We start from the raw sequence: 20,685 nt of genomic DNA, 5'->3' as shown, positions 1-20,685 counted from the left end.
TTTGGGGAGTGACAGAGGGTCTAACAGTCGGTGTATTAGGGGGCCATGTTGGATCTTGGTCCCATGGGAAGTAAGGAAATTCCTTTCTTTCCATAACCTCCCGAAGTTGTGGGCCACCCCGAAGGCATACTGACTGTCGTGTAAATATTTACTGTTATACCCTTGCTTATCTCACAGGCTCTAGTGAGGGCCACTAGTTCTGCTGCCTGGGCAGAGCATTGCGGAATCTGAGCTGTTTTGACTACCTTTTCTAATGTTGTGAGTGCATAGGCAGCTGAGGTGTTACCATCTGGCCTTCTGAGACATGATCCGTCCACATATAGTGTACCTTCTGGGTCCTCTATCGGGGTATTCTGTAAGTCAACCCGTCCCTTTGTCTCGTCCTCTGTCCTTAATATGCAGTCATGTGGGTCTAAGCGGGCATCTGGAGTGTCCAGTGGGAGTAATGTGGCGAGGTTTAGTGCAGTGCATCTTTTGATGTTATTGTGGCTGGCAAAGAGTGTTAATTCATACCCTGTAAGTTGTGCGCTAGTGAGGTACTGTGTCTTCGTGTTGTTAAGGAGGGTGTCTACAGAATGGGGGACCATCAGAGTCAGAGGGGAGTTCATGACGATTCCCGCACTCTGACGGACCATGAGGGCGGCCGCAGCTGTCGCCCATAGGCATCCTGGGAGAGCCCTCGCAACAGGATCCAAAGTGGCTGAAAAATAGGCACATGGCCGTTGGTGACCTCCAAACATCTGGGTCAGGACTGCGCATGCACAGCCATCTGTCTCATGTAGAAAAATAAATTTCTTTTGCTATAGTCCGGGGTACCGAGGACTGGAGCAGTACACAGGGCCCTCTTCAAATCTTCGAAGGCCTGAGCATGCTCTGTTGTCCATGGAAAGGAACTGTCTGATACATCCTTGGTGGTGAGGGAAAGAAGGGGTTTGACCATGGCCGAAAAATTTGAAATCCACTGTCTACAATATGAGGTTAGGCCTATGAAAGCTCGTACCTGCTTTTGTGTTCGTGGGGCCGTCATAGCATTGATAATGGCTACACGATCAGCGGTGAGCTGCCTTCCCTCCTTCGAGAGGAGATGACCTTAAATAGGTCACCTTCTCTTGACAAAACTGAAGCTTTTTTAAAGAGACTTTGTGGTTGTGGAGGGTAAGGTGGCGTAACAGACAGAGATTAGCTTCTTTACATGTTGGGGCAGAATTTGCAGCAATGAGGAGGTCGTCCACATACTGCAATAGTGTTGAATTGTCAGGAAGTTCCAAGGAATCTAGTTGGCTTTTTAGGGCTTGGCTGTAGATACTGGGGCTCTCGGTAAATCCTTGAGGGGCGCGGCAGAATCTGAAACTCCGCCCACCAAGGAGGAAACCAAAAAATTGTCTGCTGTCAGGCTGTATGGGTATGCTGCAGAAGGCGTTCTTCAGGTCAATGACAGAGAAGTGTGTGGCGTCAGAGGGAACCATCGTCAAGAGGGCAGTGATGTCGGGGACAACAGGATATTGGGATATTGTTATTTTGTTAAGGGCTCTCAGGTAAACCACAAATCTGTATATTTTAGTGGAGAGAGCATCTCCATTAGTCTTTTTAAGAACAGGAATAATGGGACTGTTACAGATATTGCCACGTGTCTCCTCCACTACACCCTTGTCCATAAATTCAGATATTATTGTCAACAGGGCCATTTCTCCTTCCGCGGGCAGTCGATACTGCTGAAGGCGGGGGAGAAGTGCACCTGGCTGCATGCGTACCACATGAGGGGGTATGTTAAGACACCCTAAATCAGTGTCTGATGATGCCCAGAGGGAGGAAGGTAAAGACTGCAACTCTAGTGGGAGGGGACTGGACAGATACATGTAGGAAGCTGCAGTCGGAGAGATTGTTAGGGATACACCTTGGGGACTACATGATATGGTCGCATACAGGGCTTTTAGTAAATCCAAACCTAGCAAGTTCTCACTGCAACCTGTAGTAAGGACCAAGGGAGCGTCAACATGTACAGGGCCAAGATCGAGAGGGAGGGGTTCAGAGACAGGACTGGTCACGGGCGTGCCTGCAAAATCCACGGAGACATTCATATTGCCAGAAAGGGGTGCCTCCGGGACTGACAGACGTGCAATAGAAGACCTGGTGGCCCCAGTATCCAAAAGAAAATTCTTATTAATCAATCATGGTAATTTGTATAGCGCGCTACTCACCCGGTAGGGTCTCAAGGCGCTGGGGGGAGGGGTCCGCTACTGCTCGAAGAGCCAGGACTTGAGGAGCTTCCTGAAGGAAAGGTGATCCTGGGTCAGTCGAAGGTGGATGGGGAGAGAGTTCCATGTCTTGGCTGCCAGGTAGGAGAAGGATCTTCCCCCGGCGGTGGCCTTGCGGATGCCTGATACGGTGGCGAGGGCGTGGCTGGTCGATCATAGCTGGCGGGTGGGCGCGTAGAAGGTCAAGCGGTTGTTGAGGTACTTGGGGCCCAGGTCGTGGAGGTCCTTGTGTGCGTGGGTGAGCAGCCTGAACGTGATCCTCTTGCTGACGGGGAGCCAGTGCAGGTCTCTCAGGTGGCCGGAGATGTGGTTGTGTCAGGGGATGTCCAGGACGAGTCGTGCGGAGGCATTCTGGATGCGCTGGAGTCTTTTGTGAAGTTTGGCTGTGGTTCCGGCGTAGAGGGTGTTTCCGTAGTCCAGCCGGCTGGTGACGAGTGCCTGTGTGACCGTCTTCCTGGTTTCAGTGGGGATCCATCGGAAGATCTTGCGGAGCATGCGCAGGGTGTTGAAGCCTGATGATGAGACGGCGTTGACTTGTCTGGTCATCGAGAGGGAGGAGTCCAGGATGAAGCCCAGGTTGCGTGCGTGGTCCGTTGGTTTGGAAGTGGTGCCCAGGGCAGGGGGCCACCAGGAGTAGTCATCCCAGGCGGAGGGCAATGATCCCAGGATGAGGACTTCCGTCTTGTCTGAGTTCAGTTTCAGGCGGCTGTTCTTCATCCACTCTGCAACGTCTTTCATCCCTTTGTGCAGGCTGGTTCTGGCGGTGGCCACTGTAACTCCGCGTTACTTTTCTTGGTGTATTTCACCCAAAACGAGGAAAACATTATGGCAGCAGGGCCATATTTAATATACATAGTGTGGCCAGGAGTTCCTTCTGGAGGAGGCGAGCAGGCCTCTTCCAGCTGGAAGTCCTGCGTACACATACAACAACATAACCTCTTGAATTTACTACTGACCGGCATGCTTTTAAACAGATAATAGACACCAGCGGGTTCCTAAAACTCACCTCGCTTGCTTGTCTTTTGCAAAGGACAATAATTCATACAGATTTCATACAGAACAGACATCAGCGGGTTTTAAAATTCATCTCGCTTGCTTGGTTTTGGCAAAAGTCAATAATAAATTGGCTTTTGCGAAAGTCAATAACAGAATTATACAGACTTGGTGGATGATCAATCCACCCTTACCTTACAGGGGTAGTTCTCTTCTGTAGGGCTGTGTCCTGCTCCAGAAATTATTTGCTAGGGGACTCCAGCGAGAAGGTGGTTAAGTGGCCCAGACCGGGTGGGGAGGAACAACGGATGAGTCGTTCGATCTACCGGAATATAACAAGAATCCTTGGGTAGGGCGCCTCCGTCGGAGTCTCTCCATGCACCTCCTCACGCCCACCGGGCCCGACCTCCGTACTCGTGGAGTCCCTATTCGGGCGCCATTTGAAGAACCATGCACTCTGGTAATACCCCTTTCCTGGCTGTCCTATGCTTGGTAGGATCCTGTCTCATCAACTTCGTCATAATCATCATTATAATAAGTGCGTGTTGCTTCGTTCCCATCAAACCTGTTGGGCGGGCGCTGCCGGATGGGGGCGTCATCCCTGGGCCTACGTTCTTTATCCTGTGGATGGGGCGGGCCATGATCCCGAGTCGGCCTCGCTTCCCTGGGAGCGTGAGGCCGAGTCAATGATCGGTTTGGAGGGCTCCCGTATCTTGAGGACTGGAGAGGGTGGACTGGCGAGCCCTTGGAGGGGGTTGGGATTGCGGTCTAAAATTTCCGCGGGCATCGGGACCTCGGGAGGATAAGCCTGCTGCAGAAGTGCCTTAGTCTTAAGATCCCTAACCTTCTTACTTTCCTTATCTTTATCTTCACTCTTCCTATTCTCATGATATTGAGCCATAGCCAAGATACCGGTCATAGTTTGGGCAGACCATGTACTCTCAACCTTCTTAAGCCTGGCAGAGATCTCTGGAAGTAAGTTGCTGACAAATTTGTCAACAAACACTGGGCCAGAACCTGGGGTCCGGGGATCCAGACCACTAACAGCCTGATTCCTGAAGCGAAATAGCGCCCGCAATCGCAGCGAAAATGCAATTGCGGGTGCAAATTACGGAATTGGCATTCAAGAACAAAATAGCGAATTCGCAAACACATAATAGCGAATATAATAGCGATTACGCTATAATAGTCGCAGATTCCCGGTAGTCGAGCATTAGCGATACGGAAATAGCGACCAACCACGGAATCTGCGAAACGCAATATATTCTCTATCGGCATTCATGAAAAATATACAATTGCGAAAAAACCAAAATTCGCAGTTTGCGCGGCGCAAATTAAGGACAACTCAAAGCAGGTGGTAACCATAAAAGCCATGATTAAGTAAAATTTGAAAAACCGTTGGCCAATCACCAACAGGTCCAGGCCTGACCAATCACACATAAGGACATTCAGCAGCAGCATTAGGCGTTCCACAATGCCAGGAATGTACATGGTGGTGAGGCGGCGAAGGCTACAGCGAGCAGCACGGAGGAGACGCATGAGGCAGGAAAGGATTTACCGGCAGCGGGTCACCTTGCTGGGCCAAACCAGAGAACAGATATATGCTAAATACAGGCTGAATGGGGAAATGATCATCTGGCTGATACATGAACTTGACCCCCTCATGCAGCACCCAACAAGGCGAAACAATTCGGTGCCTACACATGTGCAGGTATTGTGTAGCCTGCACCTCCTGGCCTCCGGGAGTTTCCAGGGCATAGTAGCGGCTGCTGGGGGGATATCCCAGCCCACCATGTCACGCTGCCTCCACACTTTCGTTGACGCCATGCTCACCCAGCTCCACCGCCACATCACATTTCCCACGAGCCAACAGGAATTGGACCTGACAAAACTACAATTTTACAATGTAGCCCATTTTCCCCATGTCCTCGGCTGCATAGACTGTACCCACGTCGCCATCTGCCCACCAGCTGCCACGGAGTATATGTACCGCAACAGGAAGTCCTACCACTCCCTCAACATACAGATGGTCTGCAATGCCAAGACCATCATCACTGACATTGTCGCCCAGTACCCAGGGAGTATCCATGACTCCTTTATCTTCAGGCACAGCGGACTCCACACACGACTGCTCAGGGGAGAGTTTGGGGAAGGACACCTACTTGGTAAGTACACTTTGTCGACAATGTCACATTGCTATGAAGTCACTGCGCTGCACAGGCAATCAACATCTGCTCCTCTCATTCAGGTGACAGTGGCTACGCCCTACGGGAATACCTCCTGACCCCTTACCTCAACCCTGCCACACCTCAGCAACGGCGCTACAATGTTGCGCACATCCGGACAAGGAACTGTATAGAAAGGACATTTGGGCTGCTCGAGAGCAGGTTCCGTATACTGCACAAGACAGGTGGGGCCATGTATTACAGTCCTGCTGCGTGCTGCCGCATTGTGGCTGTCTGTGCAATGCTTCATAACATTGCAACCAAGCGCCGGATACCTGTTGACATCTCAGGCAGTGAATCAGAAGGGGACGACCGGCCACCAGCACATGCGCACCATGCACGCGGGGAGAACCCAGCTGAAGGCCACAGACGTCGCAACCACATCACAGAGAACAATTTCTAGCCCACCCTCTTCCCTCACCCCACAAATCACAATTGCATGCAAAATGTAATGATTACACAACGCTAATGTGTGCTGCAAAATAAATATATTTGTTTCATTCACAAAAAAAGGTAATCAGTACAACTATTTACAACTAACAGTATTCCTTCATACTGCAGTGTGAAAGGACATGGCAGGCTTATAGTCAGCCTGTGCCAGTGTTTTTCTGAAAGAGTCAATTGCGCCTCCTGCGCGTAATGCCCAAGCGCCTCTGAGGCTCTTCCTCTTCCGGGGCACCTGTACCTGGCGTTGCCCTGGTGCTGCGCCTAAGTGGCGGGACTAGTGTGGCAGATTGGCTGCTGACGCTGGAAGCCCCCTCACTGCCATCGTCACCCCCTACAGTGGCAGGTAGAGCAGGAGGGTGTAGTGCCGTTACCGCGGTGGTGAGGTGCTCCAGGACCCTGGTGATGTCCTCACAGCACTGTACTAGTTGGTGCTGCTGTGTGAGTGACCGCCGCGACAACTGTGAGGTGGCATTTGCAGCCACATAATTAGACCTGCTGTAGGAGGCCAGCCGGCTCATGAGCTGGTGGTGGCGCTGGCTTGCTGCACTGCGCTGCTTGATCATCGCAGCAGTGTTTGCCTCCATGGCTGCAGTCATGCGGCCCATGGCCGCCGTCATGCGGTCCATGCGGTCTCCCACTCCGGCCACATTGCGCCCAATTTTGTGTAGCTGGAGCTGAATGGCACCTTGCTGCTGTGACTGGCGCTGATGGATCCTCAACATGCGTCTTTCTACGCTCAAACAGGCATGTCTCTGTCCATTGCCCCTCCTGCTGATTGGAGCTGTGGTGTGATGGCGAGAACTCCCACGCCTGCTCTGCTGGCCTGTCACAGTGGCTGGCCGCTGTGTTGGCGCTGTCGCAGGCCCAGATGTCGTAGCACCAGCTGCAGGTGGTGTCACAGCAGGCGTTGCTGGTGCGGCAGGGACTGGAGGCACATTAGTGGGGTGCCTGGCTCTGGCTGTGGGTGGAACGGCAGATGCAGGGGCCACAACGGTGGGGGGCCTGGCTTTGGCTGTGGGTGGAACGGCAGATGCAGGGGTCACAACGGTGGGGGGCCTGGCCTTGGCTGTGGGTGGAACGGCAGATGCAGGGGCCACAACGGTGGGGGGGCCTGGCCTTGGCTGTGGGTGGAACGGCAGATGCAGGGGCCACAACGGTGGGGGGCCTGGCTGCTGGTGTTGTTGCAGCGGCAGGGGCTGGTGCCTGGGTTTCCGGTTGAAAATCCTCCTCCTGGGCCTCCTCATCTATTTGCAGCCTCTCACTGTCGCTGCTTTCTGCGCCACCTGTGAGGGTAAGTGGATACTCATTAGTTGCATGTGACTGTCAGACGTGCTGATGTTACATGCATGCTGGGTGACATTCCCTGGATGGCTGTGGATTTGCGTACTTTGGAACCTGTCTGGCTGCATTGTGGTACTACTACATTGTGGACATACTACATCTCCCACAATGCTTCAGGGCATTTCCTGATGCGCAACAAAGGCATGACTAAGGGACATTATGTGAGCCTATTTGGTCAGGGACGGTCATAGGGGACAGGGTCGCAGTTGCATGCCACTTACCTTGGGTGTCTTGGGTGGGGCGGGAGGAGTCCAGAAGTGTGACGCCAACACACGCCTCCCTCTCAAGGGTGTTCTCCACCTGGTCCTCCAAGGGTGTGCTGGGAGGGACTGTAGGTCCGCCACCTCCAGTGCCCGATGCCTCTCCAAGGCGCTCCGCCACCCTCTCCTTGGCACGACCTCGGAGGTCATACCATCGCTTCTTGAGCTCCTCCAATGACCTATCGGCCACACCCACGGAGTTCACACTGGAGGCTATTCCCAGCCAGATCCTCCTTTTGTCTTGCTCTGGGACCTTCCTGGAGTTTATCCCAAAGAGTCTGTTGTGGTTGGCCACCACCCCTTCTATCAAGTTCTCGAGCTCCTGCTCTGAGAACTTTAGCTTCCTCTTCCGCCCTGTGCTGTTGCTGGGGCCAGGAACAGGTTCCTCAGACATGGCAGCAGTTTAGTAGTAATTTCGCAATCACCAGATTAGCTGCTGCTTTCCAACTTGCTCCCTCGAGGTTTGCCTCACTGTGGTGTTTGGGGGTGGGAACTGCCTGCTTCCTGGTTGTGATGTCATCACTGTGCTCGAAAAGCGACTTCCCGTTTTCCCGATCGCGCGAGATTGCGACTCGCATTCCCGATCGCACGAGATTGCGTCTCGCATTCCCGATCGCACGAGATTGCGACTCGCATTCCCGACGCTGGTAGCCGGAAATAGCGATTATTCTGCGATTATCGTTAGTCGCTAACGGATTTAGCGCCCGCGTGCGAGTCGCTTTTTTTTTCCGGTAATGTACATGAATTCTGATTTGCGAGTTCTCAATAGCGATTCGCATTTTATCGCTATTTGAGACTCGCAAATCCCGTTTTTCATGAATCAGGCTGTAAGTCCCTTGTATTCAGTCTCAAAACGGGTAAAGAAGTCAGCCACATTTTCATCTTTTCGCTGTCTACAGGCGTTTATTTTATCCCAATTGATGACAGTTTCCGGTAAAAGTGTTTTCATAAGCGTCATTATTTTACCGGGCAAAGTCTGGATGGCAGCTTCTGGTTTAGCCCCTCCTACCCTTGCTTCTTCCATAGCCTCTAGGTCAGCCCATTTACCTCCCAATGCCACTTCATGATCAGTATGCCGAATCTTGTCCCATATTTCAGTGGGTAAAACCGCACCAAAAATTAAATCTATATCCTCAAGAACGAGAGTACCTGCAGATATAATCTGACCTAATTCCCTGTAAAAGGCAGCCGGATTCTTCCGGGGATCTGGTAACTGTCCTTTTAATTGCATTACTTCTGACCTTTTCCAAGGAACATGAACCCAAAGCCTGCGCCAGTGTGATTCGACAGCCCCTCGGCCATTATTTTGGGCGTCGGTAAGTGCACTAACAAAGACAGGGGCCACCTCTCTCATTGGCATAGCTGTTTCTAAAGGGGCTTTTGAAAAGGCAGTCATGTCACGGTAAGCTACTAAAACAGATATAGCCCCAAACATCCCCTCTCCCTGAACATCACCCCTTTTTATTTGTGACCTAAGGTCCATCAATCCGTTAGGTATCTGAACAGACACATTTTCAAATTTTTGCATGACCAAAGCACACATGTATTCAGCCCAGGTGGTTTGTTCCATAATTGTCCATTGTGAAAAGGTGGACCATATTTCTTTAAAGGAATAAATATCTTTGTTATTCATCCAACATTCACACTGTTGCCTCTGTAGGTCATTCTCTTGAAGGGACGAAAAGCTGACTGCTGAGCGTAAGAAGGCTATTCGGGGGGAATGAAATAATTTACATAAGTCTTGTTTGACTGTAGACCACGGGGAAGCAGGGGAAGGACGGGTAGGGGTAAAGCCGCTAGGGTTGGACTGATGGAGACTTGTTATCATTCCCTCGGCGAGGACAGAGTTAATGTGTGTGGTCGAAGTTATGGGAAAACTCAGGAGGGCTGGTGTGACAGGGGAAACGGTAGGAGGGGCAGTGGAGGCTGGAGCGGGTGGTGATAGGGGGACATGCGGGGTGTGAGGCGTCAGGGCAGGGTACATTGGGGCATATGCAGGAGGGCTTTCTAGCATGGTATCAAGCAAGGAATCACTTTCTTCTCCCCCTCTATATGGACCTTTACTTTTTCCTCACGGACTGGATAACATTTCTGTACCCGGGCCCCATGCTCCCTATCGGCTATTTCTACCGATTTGGTCATTCTATTTTGCATATTTTCTCTGGCGTGGTCGGCCATAGACATTCGTTCTTGTTTTCTTTCTTGCGCCTTCTGTTTCCTAGCTCTCTGTTCTACCTCTTTCCTCCAAAATTGAACAGACTCAAACATGGACGGGCACGCTTTTCTTTTAATTAATTGCTCCTCTAAGTTTGCAAGGACTTGGGAATCAAAGGAGCCAAAAAATGGCCACTGTAACTCCGCGTTACCTTTCTTGGTGTATTTCACCCAAAACGAGGAAAACATTATGGCAGCAGGGCCATATTTAATATACATAGTGTGGCCAGGAGTTCCTTCTGGAGGAAGCGAGCAGGCCTCTTCCAGCTGGGAGTCCTGCGTACACATACAACAACATAACCTCTTGAATTTACTACTGACCGGCATGCTTTTAAACAGATAACAGACACCAGCGGGTTCCTAAAACTCACCTTGCTTGCTTGTCTTTTGCAAAGAACAATAATTCAATACAGATTTCATACAGAACAGACACCAGCGGGTTTTAAAATTCTTCTCGCTTGCTTGGTTTTGGCAAAAGTCAATAATAAATTGGCTTTTGCGAAAGTCAATAACAGAATTATACAGACTTGGTGGATGATCAGTCCACCCTTACCTTACAGGGGTAGTTCTCTTCTGCAGACGTAGGGCTGTGTCCTGCTCCAGAAATTATTTGCTAGGGGACTCCAGCAAGAAGGCGGTTAAGTGGCCCAGACCGGGTGGGGAGGAACAACGGATGAGTCGTTCGATCTACCGGAATATAACAAGAATCCTTGGGTAGGGCGCCTCCGTCGGAGTCTCTCCATGCACCTCCTCACATCCACCGGGCCTGACCTCCGTACTCGTGGAGTCCCTATTCGGGCGCCATTTGAAGAACCGTAATAACCCACTCACTGGGTCTCGGCGACGGGGGAACCGCCATAGTCTTCCATACCTTGCATACTTAGTAAAAAGGAGACACAGGAGCCTTCATCTGCAGGAGGAACCCAGATGTATTCAATAGCCCGGGCTATGGAACAGAGTCCCAAGCTAGTCAGAGAAAAAACCCAGGAGGCTGCTACTTTACTCTGTAGATTACAAGCCTTTTATACATTTCTCGTACCATTCTTTTGGCTGTCAGTCCATTGTCCAATCAGGGCAGTGTTTGTAGTTGATAGCTTGATCAAGGCGATGCTTGTAGTTGGTGACCTGGTCAAGGCTTGGTACACAGAGCATTGTCCAATCTGCTTTGATCAGGGCTTTTTCTTTCAGGTCATTGTTCAATTGCCTGATCAAAGCCTGGTCTTTCAAGTCATTTGTTTATTTACCCTGATTAGAGTCCAGCAGTCAGACCATTGTCTAGATAACCTGATCACTGTGTCAAGGATGTTTACCTGACTGGGAGCAGGAGATGGAAAATGAATCATTCACTTAGGGTGTGAGTGTCTTGTGGTTTCCAGTTGGTGTGCGACAGTTCCTGGGCAGAAATGCAGGCTGCGAGATGGTTTTTGTCGTGTCAGTTTGAATTTCCTCAGGCATCAGCAGAAAATGACCAGGTGGGTTGTGTGGAAGTGTTTGACACGAGATGGCAATGAAAAAGCAATGGAGTCCTGGTACAAATGATGTTGGTCAAATGAACACTTTTCCTCAGTTAAAATCGTCAAATTATGCAGCAGATGATGCATTATGTGGCGGATATTGCAGAGCCATAATTACATTTGCAAATTAGGATATTTTGCCATTCATGTTTGAACTGAAAAGGGAGGAGAAGTGCTGATGATAGAAACTCCATGGCTCGGAGACAAATGGCCAGAGCTTCCACTTTTAAGCGTATTTGGGACCTTTTGTGATTGGAAAAGAATCCTACTTTGTGAATGTATTTTAATGTCAATAACTCATATTAAACCTTAAATAAACATGTATCCATTAGTTGAATTAATTAACGTAATAAGCTATAACTGGGTAGTGAAATGCCAAATACTAAAAATGTGAATAATTTGCTATTTCTGGCCACACCTCTGACATGGATTATTCCCGCCCTCTGATTCTCTGCCCACAGTGCCCCTACTTTTTTTCCCCCACTTCGACCACTGGTGCCAAAGTATTTTTTAGGAGTAGCCAGGGCTTTAACTGGGATGAAAAAACTGGGGGGGTTTCTCAAAGGGGCATGGCTGATGTAATTAAGGGCGTGGCTTAAAAACACGTAACTTCAAAACCTGTCCCTAGCATAGTGTGCCACTCGACTGGTAGTTTGCTACTTCTGTCATTGCACCCAGATATATAATACAACAAGTAACATTACACTTACAACAAGCCAGGGCTATTGGCTTTGTCAATGGCTGTTACTTGCATAAGATACATAGTCAACAACTATGGCTTTGCTGCACATAATAATGAAAATGCTTCAATTCTGAAATGATGAGACTGAAAACTATGAGTGTCTCTGAAGTTACATGAAAGGCAGTGAAGGGTGATACTGCTGCAGAGTTTAGATTTTTTTTCATTGTGAGGGCGAGGGAAAAAATGGAGAGCTCGACAGGGGCCCGTCTCAGCACCTGCTTTTTAGAACTGCCACTGCTGAGCACTGGCAGGACCCGGCCCACTTAAAGCCCTGGGAGTAGCTGAATACAAAGTCTGTCTAGTCTTGGTTCCTCCTCATGCCTCTTTCTTCTACTACTCTACGCTTCATATCCCTTTATCTCAAATTTGCAGGTTCTTTTTCATCCTTACTTTCACTCATTGTCACGGTTCCCTTATCTCCTAGGGCCCCGATCGCAAGGGCCCCCACCATAATAACGTGGTCAAAGCCAGATAGCTGAACCAAATTCAGCCCTGCTAAATGTTAGCATAGCAGCCCCATACTGTCTGAGCTAGTATGTGCAGCGAGAATGGGGGTGGGGCAGCAGAAGGGCAAATTGGTCAATGTATGAGATCGGATTCATATCTGCAAACTCTGAAGTAAGAAGGTGACAGGAGATTAGGAGTGGGGCATTTTGAAAAGGGTTGGGACTCTGGGGTTGGTAGCTTAGGCCCTTTATAACATCTTATGGATTATTAAACCTTTTTATTTTTTTATTTTAAAAGACCTTTATTTGGTGCAAGTAAGTAATACACAGCTTCACGCCTACAACCTTGTGTGAAGGCCGGCAGCAATAGCTGGAGTCAATATTGCCATGACGATGTGAAGAAGTGCAAATAGTTAACACAGCGTTTAGCCTACAACCCATCTGGGCCGGCCGCGTAGTAATATGAGAAAAGACATATTATATATCGTCATACTGTGTTTAGCTTCACTGGTAAAGTCCAGAATAAACTTGCAACTACTGAGGTCATTTTCCACGTAACTCCCACCCTCCCAATCCCACCCCCCCAACTCTGAGATTGAATCTCGGGGAAAAACAATGTGTCCTGACCCATCCGGAACCGTGGACAACATATGTATTGTGTGTTGCAGAGGTATGTACAGAGCAGAGCAGTTGAACGCAATGTTCCCTCATTAGAGTAGTTCGGTGTCGGATCTGGACTACTCTGCAACCTTATAGCTACGTGGAACCGGTGTGGGGACGGGGGAAGTGCAACTTGGAAACGCAAGTGCTGACTGAAGAGTGTGCTGTCTGTACCTATATCGCGCGGCCGCCATGCCTGCGTGTGTGGGCTATCGTCTCAATCGGAAGGGGGGCCAGGGTCCACCCCGGGAGTTGCTACTAAGGCTACACCTCCCACCATTCGACTGGCCCCAATCAATTCGGTATACTGACAGCGCGGGGGTGAGGAGGCAGGGGGGGGGCACGTGGGGAGGGGGGAGGAGGAAGGGGGGGTCGATGAGGATGATTCAAGGGGGGACTGGCCCGTCACAGTGCGTGTTCGGGGGGTCCGAGCGAGCCGGAGACTCTTGACGGCTCGGAACCTCCTGGTCCTCCTCCCGAGTCCGGAGAAGGTAAGCAGTAAGGGGGCCCCACAAGTCTTTGGGGCGTATGTGGTGGGGTAGCAAATCAGCGTAATTGTGAAGTTGGTCTTGCCAAGTAGACATAGTAGATAGCCAAGTCTTGAATTTGGGGGCTCGTCCTCGCCCCCATTTGCAAGCTAGTTGGCGTTTCGCCAGTAAGAAACCGAGCGCGAAGAATTTCCGGTGCGTCTTGAGCGACGGAAGAGAGTGGCCCAGTAGGGCTATTTTGGGGCAGGCGGCGACCGTCACTCCCACCATCTCGGACATAGCTTGAAATACCTCCACCCAGTATAGCGCCACATCCTGGCACGTCCAGGCCAGGTGGAGGAAGTCAGCCTCAGTCCTCTTGCAGCGAAGACATCTGTCATCTGCACGTAAACCGAAACGGTGCAGTTTGGCGGGGGTATGATAAATCCGGAGCAGGAATTTAAAGTGAACCAGTCGGAGGCGGGCATTGCCAGTTACAGCATTCGTGTGCGAGCAGCTTTCCTCCCATTGTTCGTCCGAGAGGGGGGCATCGAGGTCAGCATCCCAATCCCGTCTGGCTCTGAGAGGAGGGGGGTTGAGGGCCGCATATGCTTGCTTGTACAGCATGGAGACTACATGTGTTGGGGTCTCAGAGAGTAGAAGAGCGTTTAAGGGGGCCACGATTTCCGGCTCGAGAGGAAATTCTGGGGTGACCGCACGGACATTCTGCCGCAATCGTGTGTAAAGGAATGTGTCCATGATTGAAGGCGCGTGCTTCCCAAAGAATTGCGCAGCCGACCGGAATTGGCCCTGTATGTACAAATATCCCCATGTGCACAGCTCCAGTTTAGTAAGCAGCTTGCGGCCTATTTCTTCGGCGGCAACACTCAGCCTTGGGTCATGTGCTAAGAGCATGCGGGGGGAGTATAGGATAGTAACGCCCATGCGGGCCATTATCCGGCGCCAAGCCTGAACAGTGCAGTCCACCGTCGTGGGGTCGCGATCAATCACTCGGGAGGCCGTATAAAGATAGCCCGAGGGTTTTTCGGGTCGCATGTATCCATCTTCCACAGCCAGGTGTGCCATAAAAGGAGGAGGGTGGAGCCAGTACGCGGCAAAATGTCCCTGCGCACAGTCATAGTAGAGGCGGAAATTTGGCACGTCAAATCCACCCTGGTGGTAGGGGAGCATGAGAGTTTTTAGTCCGACTCTGGCCTGCTTCCCTCCCCAAATAAGTCTAGACAGTTGGGAATCCAGGGCCCGAAAGAAGTGCACATCCGGGTTGTAGGGTATATTGGTAAAGAGGTAGAGCAACTTCGGGAGTACCACCATCTTAATTAGGGAGATACGTCCCGCCATAGATAGGGGAAGGTGTATCCATTTAGTGACGCTGTCGATCAGTTTGTCCATAACAGGGCCATAGTTAGCACGTATAAGAGTTTCCCGATTCCTAGTAATGTTGATCCCTAGATATTTAAGTTCATCGTCTTCCCACAGAAGCGGGTAGTCGAGAGGGAACTTCTGAGTCTTGTCAGTAAGGGGAAATAGGGCCGACTTAGCCCAATTGATCTGCACGCCTGCGATAGCGCCAAATTTAGTTATCTCACGTAGGATTGGATTCAAATTTTCTTGTGGTTTGTGGATATAGAGAGTCATATCATCAGCATATAATGATATAAGCAGTTGCCTTTCCGGGTAGATGAGGGAGCGGTGATTGTGGTGTTGCCGGAGATTGGCCGCTAGAGGCTCAATTGCTATGGCAAAAAGGACAGGGGAGAGAGGGCACCCTTGTCTAGTGCCTCTGCGGATCTCAAATGTTTTTGAACGGGCCCCATTTAATAGGACCGCAGCCTGTGGTTTGTGATATAGAAGGCAGATCCAATCAATGAAGTTGAAGGGGGTGCCTATGCGTTCCAGTAGCGCCAGCAGATAGTCCCATTCTAGGGAGTCGAAAGCCTTTGTGGCGTCGAGAAAGACCGCTGCTGCCTCACACCTGGGGTCTATATCCTGTAACACTGCCTGAAGGGTACGCAGGTTGTGAGAGGTGGCTCGGTTCGGGACAAAGCCCGCTTGGTCCGGGAGGACCAGCCGCTCCATCAATAGGTTCAGACGTGTCGCCAGGACCTTTGCTAGTATTTTAACGTCAGTATTTAATAATGAAAGTGGCCTGTACGAATCGCAGTGTTCCGGAGGTTTGCCAGGCTTTAACAGGGAGGCAATCAGGGCTTCACGCATACTTGGAGGTAAAATGCCTTCTTCAAGGGCCGAGTAGTATACTCTCTTTAGAATCGGGGCCAGTAGGTGTATAAAGGTTTTATAGAAATCTATCGGTAGGCCATCGGAGCCTGGGGACTTGCCCGATTTCATGGACATAATTGCGTCTTTAATTTCGTCTACCTCCAACTCCAGGTGGAGGAATTTCTGTTGGGTTGGACCAAGCCAGGCTATTGCAGTGTCATCAAGGTAGTTGGGCAGATCCAGCGCTACCCGTCTTTGGGAGGTATAGAGCTCAGTGTAGTGTCTGGTCAGGGCCCGGAGCTGTCCAGGGAGGTCTATCTGGGGTGTGCCTTGACAATCGAGGAGTGTGGTGACATAATTACTGTGTCTAGGTGGTCTGATTGCTGTTGCGAGTGCTCTGCCCAGTCTGCCCCCCTCTCCATATGTGCGCGCTGTGAAGGGCTTCCCCAGAAATTTGCATTCTTTTTCTGCTGCCTCAGTATATTAATTAATTTTGTCCCGTATTTGAGCTCTGACCCCGTGACCCCCCAAACCTAGGAATATATCTTTCTCCAGATTGCCGAGTTCTACTTCAAGTTTTCGCAGATCACCTCGTAAGGATTTAAGGACTCCTCCCCCTTTGGAGATGCACCAGCCTCGCACAGTAACCTTGAATGCCTCCCAGACCGTAGTGAGACTGGAGACAGAATTGATATTGCGGTCAAAAAATTCTGTTATGTCTTGCTCTAGGTCCGCTTTAAAGGCTGTGTCGGTTAGGTGCGCGGGATTAAGGCGCCAGCTTAGATAAGGGGAGACATCAAGGGGAATACGCAGGGCTAGAAGGACAGGCGCGTGGTCTGAGAAGGTGCGGGCTAGGTGTTGTGTCGAGATTAGCCATGGGGTAATACCAGCAGAGAGAAAGACATAATCAATACGTGCCCAGGTGGAGTGGACCGCGGAGAAGTGTGTGCCCTGTCTGATAGATGGGTGTGAGTGCCTCTATGAGTCAGTTAGATGGTGGTCTCCCACAATGCTCTGTAAGGCGCGTTGTGAGCGTGTGTAATGGGTAGACTGGGGATGAGACCTGTCCACTGAAGGGTTCAGTGCAGTGTTAAAGTCTCCACCTAGGATCACATAAGACATGCCAAGGGTTTGTATCTTACCCCACAGAGTGAGGAGTGTAGCTGGATCGTCTATGTTGGGACCATAGTAGCAAGCTAGTAGGACAGTGTGAGAGTGTAATCTCCCCCAAACCATACAGTATCTGCCATCGGAGTCAATTTCAGTGCCAAATGGAGTAAATCCCAAGCCCTTCTTGACCAGTATCGTGACGCCGCTAGAGTAATTCGAGTACGATGAAAACACCCTGCACGAGGCCCAGCGGGAGGCAAACAATGGGGACGCAGTCGGCACAAGGTGGGTTTCTTGTAACATTGCAATAGATACTCCATGTCTATCTAAGTAACCCAGGATCTGTCGCTTCTTCCTCGGGTCGTTCAGCCCACGTACATTCCACGCTAACAGACATAATTGTTGGTGTGGTTGCGAGTCACTCACGTCACCCATCCTTTCCACATGAGGAGAGCACTGCACAGGCATTCGACAGTCGTTCCCAAACAACACACATCAGCAACACCAAGAAGTTCGTGTATCACGTTAATCACAGAATTTTCCCCCGTTCCCGGGAAACCCGCAACGGCTACTCCGGCGGAACTATAACAGTTAAGATGAACAACACAGCCGGCAACCCCAACAGGCCGGCGAAACAGTACAGTTGCAGCTTGAGACTTGTTATGAATATTTCGTGTGATTATATCATTCGCTGCATCAGTAAGCATTCGGACAGTAGACCCACCCACACCGGCAACCCCAACTGGCCGGGCATCCAAGTCACCCACCCCCCACCCAACTATTAACCACCCCAAAACTAAGAATAAAGCAAAAGTTTGTAGGGGATCACCCATTGGGGGCGGTGATCTAGGGGCACCAGACCTGCCAACCACCTCCTAACTTCCTCCCGCTGGACGCTAGGTGAGATCCCAGCTGTCCTGTGCGGGACGGAGGTGGGCAACCGAGCGCAGTATCAGTTACATGCCAGTTAGGCCTAAAGCAGTACATGTACCTCACCGTGAAAGCAGGAACCAGACTGTCCACGTGCAGAGTTCTGTTTTAGCGAGAACATGATGACAGCCCAGTCTGTCACTCCTGTTGAGACATCGGGGATGGCGACCTAGAGCGGCGTGAGTCTGTTTCTTCCCTGATGCGGTCTTTTTTGAGGAGCTTTAAGAAGTCTTCCACTTGTTGCGGATTTTGAAAAAAATGCTGTGAGCCCCGGTGTGTAACCTTCAGCTTGGCTGGATACAGCATAGCGTATGGGATTTCCAGAGATTGGAGTTTCTTTTTCACCCCGGCGAATTTGCGTCTGGCCTCTTGGACTGAAGGGGTGAAGTCAGGGAAAAAGGAAAGCGTTGCATTGCCATAGGTAACTGTTCCAACCTCCCTCGCCCGGCGCAGCACCGCATCCCTGTCTCTGTAATTGAGGAAGCGGGCAATAATGGGTCGCGGTTGAGCACCCGGGGGGGTCTGGCAGCAAGAGATCTGTGGGCTCTTTCCACTATGAGGTGCGGCGAGAAGGATTCCCTACCGAATAATTCCACGAGAAGGTTTTCAATAAAGATCTCCATCTTTCCGGTGTTGGTGGATTCCGCAAGGCCAAGGACGCGGACGTTGTTGCGCCTGGACCTTGCTTCTAAATCCTCATTTTTGTCCGCTATTATTTTCAGTAGCTTGTCCATCCGTGTGACCTGTCTGCCAGTAGCTGTAGCACCATCCTCCAGCCCAGAGACCCTGTCCTCCGCCTCCTTGAGACGCGTGTCATGTTGCTCAAGTTTCGCCACGACGCTGTCCATTCGGGAATTGATGGTGTCTATCTTGCCATCAATGGTGGAGAGGCTCTGTCTCATGCCTAGTAGGAGTGATTTCCAGTCCTCATCCTGGGGAGCAGAGGCAGTGGGGCTGTCCTCCCTCTCCTGCGTCGGTTTGGTTGCCCTCTTGGATTCAAAGGGAATTTTTGACTGCCTGGCGTCGTTGCGGCCCATTTCGCGCCGCGGAGTCCGCGCCGCCGCTATGGAGGAGGAAGCCAGGGCGCGGCGCGAAGTCAGGAGGAGGCCAAGCTGGAGCCGAAGGGGGCCAATGGAGTCGCGGATCCCCCAGCCCGGGTGTATCGCAGGCCCCCGGGGAGTGAAGCCGACTGGAGTTCTAATCGCACAGTGTCAACCGGGGCCCTGAGCGAGCGTGAGGCGGTAGACCGTGTCCCCCTGTCCGTGCCCGGTCCCAGTGCCCCCCGGTATGATCAGAGTTGGGCCCTTGAGTGAGGAGCCGGAGTGCAGTGTTCCGGTTGTAGCGTCGCAGTTGGCTGACGTGGAGGCCTTAAATTATAAACACTAGGCTAGAAGGGGCCCCAGGGCTCTTCGAGGCCAAAGGCAAGCTGGCAGGTGCAAGGCCTCCAGGCGGGAGCCTCGCCGCAGTCAGGCGGACCGGGTAACTCTGAGGTGGGCCTCGTGGAAGCTCCGATGTCCGGGCGCAGGGGGGCTCGGCTATGGAGGCCCTGGGGGTGATCCGGTAGAGCGGGTAGCGCTGATCTGGGCATGCGGGAGTACTGGAGTGCAGGCGGGTCCGGCCGACCCCGGAGCGGCAGGCCGCAGGCAGCAGGGCGAAGTAAAGGCAGCGCAGGCGGCCCTTGGTGGGGGCCGCGGCTCCGTCTCAAGAGACTCGCAGAGGGGGGGGGCGGCCCGCTGCAGTCAGCGCAGTGCGTATCCCCTCCGGACTCCACCACCCCCCGGAATCAGTCCGATTATGGAGGCCCCGGGGGCGTAGCGTGCGGCAGTCAGTGTCTCCGATGACTGAAGGCGGGGGCAGCAGGGTCCTCGTACCTTATCCGACGCCAGGAGCTCACCCACAAAGGCAGAAGACAAGCGCCAGGGTGCGCAGAAGGATGTAGGGTGGGAGAGGAAATATCTTCCGGCCGCCTCGAGCAGGCCCAAAATCCCCGGTCTTTCCTGGCAGTCAGGCCCACCGGCAGCGATTCTCCGCTCCAGCACCAGCAGTCGGCTCAGGAGACCTCGCACCGCAGCACCAGCCCCCGACGTCCGTTGTGAACAGTCCCGGCACCGCTGAGCTCGTCTCGGCATCGGGCAAAATGTGAGGTGTGTTTCAGGCCGATTTGGCAATGAAGGATGATGGAGGAGCGTGTGAAAGCGCTCGGTCTGGCTAGAGCCTCACACAAGTTCGGCCATCTTGGTCTGGCGCCACCTAGCGCCCCCCATGGATTATTAAACCTTGATAGGGATTGGACCGGTAATTATGGAAGACAGGTTGCTGGAACATCGGGAAGCTAGACCTCTGACCACCGTAGGGGTGGGACTTTCAGGTTACAATGCCGTTCTCTTGCTTAATCAAGGCAAAAAGGTATTTAAACCTTCCCTTCCCTAGAAAACCTAGAAATGCAGTACTTTATTGCTGCATTGGCTTTGCACATTTTTAGTTTGCCAACCGATTTAGAAACCCTACACATTTGTTGTTCTGTACCCTCCAGTGCTTAATTTGAAAAATAATACGTGCCCGGGCCCTGACCAGAAGACCCTGCAGCTTGCACCATCCATCACTCCTGTCTTTGCTTCCAAAACAACTACTAACCATCTCTCTTGCCTGCAAGTGCGACAGTTCAGATTTTTACATGTCCCCAAAGCTAAAGGTCTGGCTGGGGAGGTAGGTACTAGGCATTTCTACTGTATATAGTATTCATAAACAACTGTTGTTCTGCTCCTCTCTTAATTAGATGAGCAGCGCCACCATGTGGCAGACAGTTATAAGGGTGGTGTTGCCAATAAAGTGCTGATGCTGAG

Source organism: Lissotriton helveticus, chromosome 4_1, assembly GCF_964261635.1.
Source record: "Lissotriton helveticus chromosome 4_1, aLisHel1.1, whole genome shotgun sequence".
Classification (NCBI taxonomy): Eukaryota; Metazoa; Chordata; class Amphibia; order Caudata; family Salamandridae; genus Lissotriton; species Lissotriton helveticus.
This window is presented reverse-complemented; position numbering follows the sequence as displayed.